Source organism: Miniopterus natalensis, chromosome 8 (genome assembly GCF_054644295.1).
Source record: "Miniopterus natalensis isolate mMinNat1 chromosome 8, mMinNat1.hap1, whole genome shotgun sequence".
NCBI classification, from domain to species: Eukaryota; Metazoa; Chordata; class Mammalia; order Chiroptera; family Miniopteridae; genus Miniopterus; species Miniopterus natalensis.
The window spans coordinates 51,677,342-51,690,466 of record NC_142088.1 but is presented as its reverse complement, the minus strand read 5'-3'; positions in this window follow the sequence as shown (position 1 = coordinate 51,690,466).

Here is a 13,125-nt window from a genome sequence, read left to right as displayed (position 1 = left end):
CAATAGGGGAAAGGAACACTGTCAAAATAACCAAAAGTCATAAAACAGGAACAAACCTAGCAAGCATTTTTTTAAAATTATTTTTAATGTATTGATTTTAGAGAGAGAGGAAGAGGGAGAGAGATATTGATTCATTGTTCCGCTTATGCATGCCTTCATTGGTTGATCCTGGTGTGTGCCCTGACCCAGTGTCAAACCTGCAACCTTGGTGTATTGGGAGGGTGCTCTGACCAACCCAGGCCGAGCCCTAGCAAGCATTTTTAAGCTTTTATGAAGAACATTATAAAGCCCAGACTAAGGGAAAGAAACACCATGCTCCCATATGAGAAGAGCCCTTCTTGTAAAAGATGTCTATTATCCCCAAATTTTCTAAAATATTCAATGTACTGCAAATAAAAATATTCACAGGTTTTATGTGTTTGTTTAATAAAATTTTATATACATTCTTACACTCACATGAAAAAGAAAGTGCACAAGACTAGCCAAGAAGAATTTGAAAATAATAATGGTAGGGTACAAAGGTGAGGATGGGCATTGAGAAAATTACTCTACTTGGGCATCAAAAAATATTACAAGAGTTAGAACTGTGTTGTCAAATAGAATAAGTCAACAGAAGGATATTGACAGCCCAGGCTGGGATGCTCAGCTGGCTGGAGCGTTGTCCCACACACCAAAAGGCGGCTGGTTGGGCTCCCCGTCAGGGCACATGCCTAGGCTGCAAGTTCAATCCCTGGTCCAGGTGTGTACAGGAGGCAACCAATGATGTTTCTCTCTCTCTCTTTCTCCCTTCCTCTCTCTCTAAAATCAATAAAGACATATTTTAAAAAAAGAATATTGAAAAATAGAATATTGTCAAATGAACAGAGAATCACAAAACATATCTATGCATATTCAGAAATTTACTATATCACCAAGTTATTTTAGTTCATTAGGAAAAGAATAGGCCCTTTGATAAGTAGGGTTGGTACCTATTTGGAAAAAATTAAGTCATAGTCTTTTACTATAAAATAATAATAAATTCAAGATGGCTTAAGGAGTTAAACATCAAAATAATTCTAAATATATAAAATAACAGCAGAAAATATAGAATGTTTTAGCAAAGGGAATGGTTTTCCTAACAATGCGTAAGTATACAGAGATGATTAGCAACATAAAGATTAAAAACTTCTGGTCAATAAAAGCTACATGTCCATAGGTTAAAGCTAAGTGACAGACAGCAAGAAATTATTTGTAACAGACAATTGATTAAAGGCCATAATATATAAAGAGTTCTTAAAATTATACTTTGCAAAAAAGCATTTTTTAAATGAGAAAAAGCTATGAAAATATATTTTTATAAATCATCAATACATTTATTAAAGAATGTTTCAACTTATTAGTAATGAGGAAAGTAAAATTTGAACCAACAGTTAGACAGTAATTTTTGTCCACCAAAAAAAATAAATAAATAAAAATTGGTGATTTCCAGTGTTGATGAAGTTACCAGTAAATGGGATCTTAGCACTTTGTAGAAATATAAATCGATAATACTTCATTAGTAGGGTAATTTGATAGTATTGACATTTAAAACATGCATATCAGGAATTCTGCTTTTAAGAATTTACTCTACAGAAGGACTCTTACATGTGCACAAAACAGCATAGAATATTTGTCACATTGTAATTATGAAAAAAATTGGAGTTTTAAATGTATATCAATTGAAAAGTAGTTGAAGCTTATAATAATTTAATTCAATGGAACACTCTGCCCCATTAGGAAATATAAAATAAACAGTTATATGCATTAAGATCTTTGAGACAAAGTAAAGAAAAAGAAAGAAGAACAGTGTGCATAATATGATCTCATTTATGCTTTCTTTTTTGGTAAATATTTTTATTGATTTTTCAGAGAGCAAGAGGAGGGGAGAGGGAGAGATAAACATCGATGTGAAAGAGAAACATAGATTGGCTGCCTCCTGCATGCCCCTTACTGGGGATCGAGCCCGAAACCTGGGCATGTGCCCTGACCGCGCGGAAATCGAACTGACAACCCTTTGGTGCACAGGACGACACCCAACCAACTGAGACACACAGGCCAGGGCTATGCTTTCTTCTTAAAGGAAGATCACGTATGTATAGATACATTAACACTGACATAAAAAAGACTACACAGATCTACAGCAACCTGTTAACAGTGGTTACTTCTGGAGATGGAGTTGTGGAAGAAAGGGGAGGAGTGTGAAGGAAGACTTTCAAAGATTAGTTCATATATAGTTTGAACCTTTTATAATAAGTATACATTCATATATTATTTGATCAACTTAAAAATACCAATAATTCACAAAGAATTTTTAAAAGTCAAACACATTTTGTTGATAATACTATCTTAAGCCCTTTTAGGTCCTCGTGCTTCTGTTTGTGCTGACTGATGGGAATTATTTGTCTATCCACTGGATGTTTGGGGTTTGTTTATAGCCAAAGATTTTTCTTAATAGGATAATTTTTCATCCTTTTAGGTAATTCTTTCATATTTCCTTACTATTTTCTTCCGAGTAAAATTCTTCCTCAAAAAGAACTGCTGACGTCTCCACAAAATAGTATAGTAAAGGACTGTAACATAATTATGGGCCACTAATTTTTACGGAGGTAAAGGGCATTGGTTTGTCCTATTGAAATCCACTTGCTAATACGGCAGTTCTCAACGGCCTAATTCTTTCTCATTAGTCATTTATTACCCCACCTTCCCCCACCACACACACAGTTCCATTTCAAAATTCAAGTCTCTTATCAAACTTTAAGATAAACAAGTGACAATGCTCTTTCCACTTCCCTTAGCTAACACTCTGCGTCACCCTCAGTGATCAGCTTTTACTTAGCTTGCCCAATGGGTCTGGGCAGTGCCACTCCACAGAATTAGGAAGGGCTTCAGGGCTTAGAAAGTAACTTCTTAGGAAGCAAGAAACCTGTTTGGGACTTGAATTTCGTGTAAGTACTTGGAACAACAAAACACCCACGTGAGACCTAGGTGATTTCTCCCTGGCCTTTGAATAAAATCCAAACTCCTTGCTTAGCCTGTTGTTTGAGGTCCTGAATGTTCTAGGAGATCCTATGACCTCATATCATACCACATCCTGGTCAAGCTGACCTTCCTCATACCCCTAAGAAATTTACAATCTAGATAAAGTGATATGATCTGTATACAGTTAACCTTAATAGAAGGAATAGTGCCAATTATTGGTTTCTAGCTGTTAAGTCTTAAATTGTATTTCCCCCAAAATATGTTGAAGTCCTAATCCTTGGTACCTATGAGTCTGACCTTCCTTAGAAATAGGGTCTTTGGAGGTGTAATCAAGTTGAGGTCTTAGGGTGAACCCTAATCCAATATTATGGCTGGTGTCCTTATAGAAGAAAGTGTTATGTTGAAGACAGATACACAGGGACAACACAATGTGATGATAGAGGTAGATTTCAGATTGTAAGCTTTGCAGATGCAAACCAAGAAACACCAAGGATCAGTGGTCACCACTGGAATCTGGGAGAAGCAAGAAAGGATTCTACCCAGCATCTCAGAAGGAGCGTGGCCCTGCTGACACCTTGATGTCCGACTTCTAACCTCTAGAACTCTGAGGGGAAAAATACTGTTGTTTTAAGACACTAGATGTGTGGTAATTTGTCACAGAAGCTCCAGGAAACTCATACAACATCCAGTCCTCCTTACATTTAGAGACCTTATGACAAAAATAAAAGTGGAAAGTGCTGTCAATCTTAAGAATAGGTGATTATTCAGCACCTCTTCGGTCTGGATATTAATTCAAAACACAGAGGAAGGTCTGAAATAACAAGTATTGAAATTTTATGTACAAATATATGAGAAAGAATTGTGCTGAATTCAGAATCAGTGATACTTTCTTTTTAGCCCAGCACTGTGAACATTGTGTTTTACTAATAAACTACTGATGGGTGAGGAGGTGGTGGAGCAAAAAGGTCATAAAATGAATGATTTAACCTAAGATAGTTTGACAGCTGGCCTAGTTCCCAAAACAGACACCTGGGGAAATTGCCATGTGAGTTTCCAGAGGCAGCCCACTAAGACTGCTCCCTCCTCACCAATGGAAAAGTACAGAAGCTACTACCTCCTTGGGCAAGGACTTGACCATGTGGTCCTGCCAGTGTCAGTCAGAGAACAGTCCATTTTTCTTATCAGGCAAAAATTCTACTTAGGAGTACTGATCTCCAGTGTTGAGCAAACTTAGCAATTACAGTATGTATGCCCATCTACACTTCTGATTGTAAAGAGGCGTTGAAATAAAACCAGCCAAAGGAACAGAGGATTGAGTAAAAGACAGGAGCGATGACCTAGGCCCAGGTCTTGTTTCCTTCCCTAACTCTACCACCTACCAGCCTGAGACTTTGGCAAAGTCAGTGCCAATTTGCGGTACATTTCTCCATATACTCAATACAGGGAGAAACACCACACCATTGTGAGCATCAAAATAAATGACATATGAAATGAAAAAAATTAAGAACGTAAAGTCTTATAAAAATATAAGGTTTTTGTTTTGTTTTGTTTTTTAAATATATTTTTATTGATTTCAGAGAGAGGATGGGAGCAGGAGAGAGAAATAGAAACATCAATGAGAGAGTCATTGACTGGCTGCCTCTTGCATGAGCCCTGTCCGGGAATCGAACCATGATCTCATGGTTGATGCTCAACCACTGAGCCACTCGAGCTGAGCAAAATGCAATGGTTTTAAAAGATACCTGTAGGGTGCTATAATTTCACATACAACCTAAACTCCTCTGGTACCACATTTCTAAAGACCATTATTATCCAGTTCCATTATACACACCAAAAGGGTGATGCCATAGTGTTCCAAATCCAGAGAATGCCATAATTGCAGCTACAGAATAAATTTCAGACTCCTTCACATGGCTTGTAGCACCTTCCCTGACCCCTCTCCAGCCTCCTTTTATAGCTGCTTATCCCTGGGTGTCCACCCTTAGTATTAGGGAAGGAAACAATACTGCTTGTGAAAGGAGTAAGGCAAACTGGTTCAGCTTGAACTCTTAGGCCCTTGATCAAGTAAAAGAACTAATCTGTGCTTCATTGTCTTCAGTTATAAAATAGGTCCAATCATACTACATATCACCAAGTAAAACATAACAGTACTCAGCACATAGTAATTGCTCAGTAAATGTTTCCTGAATACACATGATCCTTCCAACCTCTTACCTTTGTCCACAACACATTGCTCACCTGGATTTACCTACTTCACCTCTACCTGTAGAAACCCTACCCACTCTCCCAGCCCCAACTTAAATGCCACATCAGTAATGAAGCCTTGCCTGATACTTCCAAGCAGATATGAGCATCACCTCTCTAGAGCTTTCAAAGCACATCTTGGGGCTCTGTATTATGGTGAATCATATTTTTCCTTGTTCAAATTATGTGTACCTGTCTTTTCCTCCTTAATAAATTGTGAGCTCACCTCCCCCCTCCCACCCCAAGACATACTTCTTTTGTCATTCGTCTTTGTATCCCTCTAGCACTTAGACGGGTGACTTTCTCACAAAAGCTGTTGGGTAAGCCTTTGATAAATATGTTCATAACCTGCCCAAAGCTCTGGCAGTGATTTATTCTCCCAGTGGTTCTTTACTTTGGGCAATGTAGGTGTTTGATGAATAATAGTGTGCTTTAAATATGTAAATGTAATTTATGTTTACTGGGTTGTTTGGCTTAATTGTAATGAGTATGAAATAATTTGTAGTTTGAAAGGAAAACCTAATACAGTAATAATAAACATTTTATACTTCAGTTATTTGATGATCAGTTGCCATCAATTGCAATATGCACCATTAATTTACTAACTACTACTTTTCAAGAAAAACTTCCACATTAAATGTATCCAAAGATCGTAGGAAGCATCCTAGCTTCAGAAATATAAAGTGTGAAGAAGACATGCATCCGAATTGAAGAAATGCAGTTAGGTCTCTGTCTCCCAAAAAAAGCCCCCTCCATGCCCCAAGAAGTACACACATTAAACTAGACTCACTCAGCCAGTCCTGTCAGGCAGAACTCAGCCTCCCATCTCATTGTCTCAGACTTCTCCTTTTCTATTTGATTGGTCCTCACATTTTGTTACTTCTGCTTCTAGATCATTCAACATCTGTCTCTTCTTTTCCATGTCCACCTGCATCTTCCAAGCCCCAGGTATGGCCCACAACACAACACAAAAGCATGCAACCGGTCTCCCTATATACAGACACCCCAACTTAACCCTTCCTATCTAATCATGTCCTATGCCAGGTTTATTGAATTAAATTTAAACTTCTCAGTTTTGCATTCAAGTTCACCCATAATCCTATTCATATCTAACTTTCCAGTCTTAACTTTTAATTTAATAAATTGATTTAGAGGCTTCAAGATGCAATATTCTTCCTCCTGAGAATATACCTATCATTGTTATACCTCTGCATCTTTGTTTAAACTGTTCCCTCTTCCTAAAACCCAGTTTCTATTCATTGAAACTCTCTCCATTGTTAAGAGCTGAGCTCAAATGCCACCTGCTGTGTGAGGCATTCCCTGATGACAGCAGCCAGAATGTCTCATTGTCACTACTGAACTCCTTCCTGTACAGTTTAGTATCTGCCCCACTCACACAGCCCTTGATACACTACCACATATCCTAGTAATTTTTTTGTATGGCCATTCTCCTATTAGGCTGGGAGCCCCATTTTATATATATGGGGTTAAACCCTCATAGGCTTAAACAACATCTTGGTTTAGTAAAAAATATATGTCAAATAAATTAATATGATTTTGGGAGCAGATATTTCAGTTGACTGGATGTCACATAGAAGTTACTGAGTAACACGGGAGGAGTCAAGACATAAAAATTACTGACATTAAGGATTTTATTCCAAACTCTTTCCCATGTGCATTCGGTGGGACACTCAGAAGTGGAGTTCATGAACACACGGAGCATCTTTAGGGATGTGTTCAAAGTTAAACAGCCATGTCCCTAACCAACTTGTTTTGTTTAGACCAAGTAGAACAAATGGAAAATGGAAATGATGAAACATTAAATATTCTCGTGGATGGAGAGGAGGAGCACTACAGTGTATGCAATCACCAAAATACTGGTGTTTTACGTTAGCAGTGCCAGAGAGAGGTATCATCACCATTCTAGAGAGAGAGACGGGGAAAAGCGGCATTTTACAGGGAGAGAGCAGGAAGCCTTGCGTGCTTTCCCGCTGGGGGCGCGACTTGAGCAGACCAGCTCTTTCCCAGGGAGAATCTCGGGCCGCCCTGCGTTCTCCTGACGAGAATAAAAGTGAAGCCTGTGCCAGAGATGCATCTGGAGCACGACAGTCACCACCGGCCGGCTCCGATGACAATTCTCACTGCCGACTCAAAGAAGCCCACTGATCAGGACACTAAGCGACAAAAGGAAAGCGTGACAACCGCAACCCAGAGCAGACCAGACAGGAAAATGTACCAGTCCCTGGCTTCCAGCCGCAGGCTAAGAAACTGAATGAAGGGAAAACGCCGGCTTGTATCGATCTGTCGCTTTCATCTATGATATGATATTCCACTCCATAATCAGGACAACATTCACTCCCTGGGAAGCAGATTGTTAATATTCCCCAGTCTTTCTCCGGCTGCTGTATTTCATCTTTCTGAATAATAGCTACCATAAGGGCAAAGTGTGTTTGTCACATATTTTGTCTCACTCACACCCCTGGCAAAACATTCTGTACATATCACACACCACCAACACATAACCAAATAGGGAACTTTTCTTTCCCTCTTCACTCCAGAAAACAGGGGTTGCAATGTGTGTGCTTTTTCACCAGACTATGGCCTCCCAACTCTCCTTGGTTTAGAGAGTCCGTTTACTAGCTGGCTTTTAGAGTAGATCGTTAAAAATAAATGTTTTAAAACAGCCTTTCTAAAATGCAGGGATGATATGAGCAATGTGTTCACTACAATTAACTTCGATTTGTATTCCAATTACTACAAACTGATGACTTCATTATATTCATGCTTCTGAATCTTTCAAACAGTAAAAATTCCTTTAAATAGCAAACAGTTCACAAGTGTGTACCGTTACAGACTCATCCCTCTCCACTGTATCCCTTGCTTGCTGTTTGCTATCCTTTGCTTTATGGTTTAGCTTTTGGAATATGGTTCATTGTCTCAAGCAACTGGAAACCAAAACCACCTAAATCCGTGAACCCCCCAGGAAAAGCAGTGCATTTGTATGGAATGCTAGCAATGTTTAGGGACACACTAGGAGGTAAAGTAGCTTTTGTCATTTTCAAGTGAACTACCTTGGCTTTGTGTAAATTTCCCTTTTCCTCCACTTTTGAAATGTGATTTCCCTGAGGGCAGGAATCATGTCCTAGAACCTTTGGACTGCATGAGACTTGGAAGACCATCTAGTCCTTGCTCAACAAACCCCGAGGCCCTCTGTGTCGTTCTCCAAGTGAGTAGTAGTTAATTATTTACTTGATCCCATGGGTTCCTGAATGATTTGGTGCAGAGAGGAATGAAATTATTTTGCTTTCAAGTACTGCTAGTCTGTTCATTTTATGTAGTTTTGTGTTTTTCTTTTTCTTCATCTTTCGTCACCTTTTTGTGAAGGCTCTAACGAGGTTTATAAAGAAATACAAAAAATTGGCATGCAAACCAGGTTTTAAAAAAAAAAGTAGGGCAGGCCGAGAGGAAACCAGTGGACTCCCTAGAAGAAATTGTACTTGGCTCTGATTTTCCTATTTACACTCTTGTTTTTCTTTTAGATGGCTGGTATTTGAACACTGCTAAGAATAAGCTAGTACAATGGGCTTTGCAAAGAGAAGGAAAAGAAGAAGATAAGAATTGAACCCAAATGTCAACATCATAGGTTAAATAAAATTTCCCCCAATTCTGAATGTTTTATCCTTAGCTTTAAAAACACTCAATTTTTTTCTTACCAAGGTGAACTCCACACTCTGCACATTTCTTCTCAATTTGTATTGCTGGTAGATGAAAAGCCATCATAAAGCTTGAGCTGCGGGGGGGGGGGGGGGGGAGCCTTAATAATCACCCAATATAACTCCTTCATTTTACTGATATGAACAATTTGACACAAAGAAGTGAAGCAACTTGCCTGGGGACACATGGTCATTAGGAGTAGCAGTAAAATGTGTCACAGGCCTTCTATTTCCCAGACCAATGATCTTCCCACCAAACCACACCACCTTTCCCTGGGAGGTCGCCATTAGAAACCACTTTGCCTTTTTTTCTTCTCTCCTCATAAATCAGCCTTCAAAATTTTCCATCATTTTTATGGTCTTTCAACTAATATCTAAAATGTCAGCATGGCATAAGACTATAGGCAACTTTTCGACGAAACTTAAGATAATCAGTTCATTTGTTCATAATGGTATCAAAGGTTTCTACTTAGTAAAAATAATTCTTTTTTTTAGTTTTTTATTTTTATTGATCTTAGAGGGAGATGAAGAAAGAGAGAGGGAGAGAGAGAGAGAGAGACATTGATTTGTTGTTCCACTTACTGATGCATTCGTTGGTTGCTTTTTGTATGTGCTGGGACAAGGATTGAACATGCAACCTTGGCATATCGGGACAGTGCTCTAACCAACTGCGCTACCCGGCCAGGGCCTAAAAATAACTCTTTGCTGCTATTTCCTGACTTAAAACCAAATTCTCATACATATTCCTGGTTTTGCTCTTTTCCTACTCCCTTTCATTGCTACAGATCACATTGCTAAGATTTCTGAAGCCTGACATAAGAATCGTTTCGTACTCAATCCTGCTGCCTACTGCTTGTCATCCGTCCATCAATTCAAAAATGAATATGTAGGAACGTATTTCAGTCTTGGCAGGACAAATTTTTTAAAGACTCTGACTGATTTACAACATTTTACCAAATTGCTAGAAATATACTCTGACAAGAAAAAAATCCTCAATACTAAAACATAATTATAGGAAAGCAAAAAAAAAAAAAAAAAGAAAGGAAAAAAAAAGTTTCATTCTTTAGGTATCCGGAAAAGTCCGAGATGAAACAACACTAAATGAAATACTGATTTTCTTTTTGTCTGTTCTAAACATGAGACACTTTTTTGTGCTTGATATTTGAGGTAGATAGAATATAGAGTCAATCACTGTAACCGGAATTTCATTGGAAAATAAAATCAGTATAGTAAAGCAATAAACACCCATTGTACTAAATGTGCACACTGAATTAGCACATGAGAAGGAAAAACGTTGTGCATATGGAAGGGACCTCACACTCTAATATTCTTTCTCCTGAGCTCTTGCTGTCTCAGGTGGAAGGCTAGGGAAAAGCAAAGTTAATTTAACATACAAATAGTACAGTTTAAAAACAACATGTGGACATTGCCACAGTTTTGTTGTTCAATATTGGTCTCCACTACAATAGGGATTTGGAGGAGTCATTACATAAATGTCCTTAGAAAATTGTGTCTTTTTTCATCTCAAAGGATAAAATGGAAAGAAAGGAGAGGAAAGAGGGGCATCAGAGGAGAGGCTTGGCTGGTATTGCTCAGTGGTTGAGCATCAACCCATGAGCTGACTTCCCGGGTTCCTTTCCCTGTCAGTGCACATACCCCCAGTAGGGGGCGTGCAGGAGGCAGCCAATCCATGTCTCTCATGACGTTTCTATTCCTTTCCCTTCCTCTCTCTAAAATCAGTAAAAACATAATTTTTGTTTAAAAAAAAAAGGGGGGGGCAGAAATAAGAGGGGAAAAGGAGAAGAAAAGCAGCAGGAGGAGAAGGTTGGAGGCTCTTCCTGCGTTATGTGAAGACTGTCAGAGGGAGAAAGATGAATCTAATTTGATTCTAAATTTTTTTTAATTAAATTTATTGAGTCAAATTTTAATAACTTTATAATTCATGTCTTTCTGCCAACTGTCCCTTCAAATCACCTTTATAACCACAACAAAGTTTATCTGGAATTACAAAATTTTAAAAATATGATTAGAGTTTAAAACATGCTTGGGACAATCCCCTTCTTCTGCTTCATTTTATAGACAAGAAAATTTGATAGAATCAGGGTATTTGATTTTCCCAGGGACACATAGAAAATTATTTGAAATAAATTAGAAAGGAAAAAATTATTTTAAAACAAAATTACTCTGAGCAATTTTGGGGGAATAGTCATTTAGATCAGTTTACTAATAATTCATAACTGAATATTTAGAAAAGATATATTGTCTATCCTCAAGTGTTCGATCCCTTGTATATAAAAACACTCAAATTTAAGGGCTAAGAATGTCCTTTTACTAAAAATTGTCACAGGAGTATCTCTTCCCCAGGTCCCTGAGTTTCTTAACTAGAAGTAGAGCTGAATTAGTCTGTGAAAAGCAAACTTCCCCACCGAGTTTATTTTATGTAGGAAAAACTTAAATATGAGAAATAAATTTAGAACAAAGAAAGTCCCAATTTTTTCCTTTCATAGGTTGTGGGTATCTGGAAGAAGACTGAGAGAGGAAATCAGGAGGAAGCTAAGACCTGAATGACGGTGCGGCAGAGCCTGAGGACTAATCTGATACGAATTTTGATTATCTAAAAGAAGATGCGACTGACATGAGATGTCCAGACAGGAACAACCTGGTTATTCTTCTTCAAGTGAGTACTTGAGGTGGCACTATCCAGAAAGGAAACACCATTTAACATTAGTGTGTATTGTCAAGAGAATTTGGGGAGTGTCTTTTTCTGAAGTTTTACAAAGTTAGGCAAGACATCAGGGGAAGAGGGTTGGATGAAATCCAGTGACTGCGTATAAGAACTGAGCATATAAGAACTTAGTATCATCAAGCAGCCCTCTAGCCCTAACATGTCAAACAGAGGACCAAGAATGTAGAAAAAATAAATATATCCTATTCTCTTAAAAAGAAAAAGGAGGTACAAAGGAAATTGCCTTAATCTGTCTCCAGGCATTTGCAGAAGAGAACACATTGTTTGTATCTACAGGGACTGGAAGATACTATAAAAAATTATCAGTTTGTGGGGTCACAGTTCCTGCCAGAGTAACCTAATTGTCTTTGACTCACTTTTAATCTGAGTGGATGTGGTGAGAACGGCTGATGTTGCTTAACAGCATTTTAGAGCTGGTGTTAAATATAGAAAATTCACAAAAAAGATTCTTATCTATAGAGGAGTGGAAAACATTGTTACACATGATGAAAAGATCAGAGAGAGAGGGGAAGGTGGGAAACCGTTCCCTCCTGCCACATATTTCATCTGTGAACAAAGCTCCCACTGGCTTCAAAGGAAGATCTGTACCCAAAAGAAATAGTTAAGTGTGTGTGGGGGACTGAAAAGCAGGTCCATTATGAATAAAATTACCAAAAAAAAGTATATATTACCTGAAGGTAGCGATGGAAACATGACACACTATTCGAAACTGAAAACAGGAAAACTAAATATTGTTACAAGGAGCAAAGAGAATCAGTTGTGAACACTACAACTTTTAATACAAGAGAACAGTTTAGAACAAGTCACAAGAAAAAAAATTTAATATAACAATTTTATGGCTTTAATACCTAATTTTCTATGACCCTAATTCTCAGACTAGCCTAGACATTAGTTGGAACTTGTTAGTGCAGATGAAGATGGAAAGACACACTGGTGGTCTCACTTCTCATAAATGTACCACATGATAGAGCTTACCTCTAAAAAAAGATGAGGAAAATAAAGGCATAAAGTATATAAATCAAAATATGTAAAGACTTCTCACATCAGCACATTGGGTAAACAACCATTGGCTTTACTATATATACATCATTTGTGCCTGCAAGAGTGGTTGGAGTTGAGAAACTAACACACAGAGCAATCACTATACATCCACTTTTTGAGGAAACCGTCCTAATGTCCTTCAACAATTATATCTCTTAAACATCCTTTAATAAATCACATTTAAAATTTTTGACTTAGAAAATATAATCAGAGTAATTAGACATCAAATCAACAAGACATTTTCACCACACTAGCTTTACACACTTGATATACAGAAAAACATTTCATGCTCTGAGTTAAATTTAACTTTTTCCCAGAAAGAATCTGTGAAAATCAAATTCAAAGCAAAACTTTTATCAAAGACCTACTGTATATCTGGCTCTG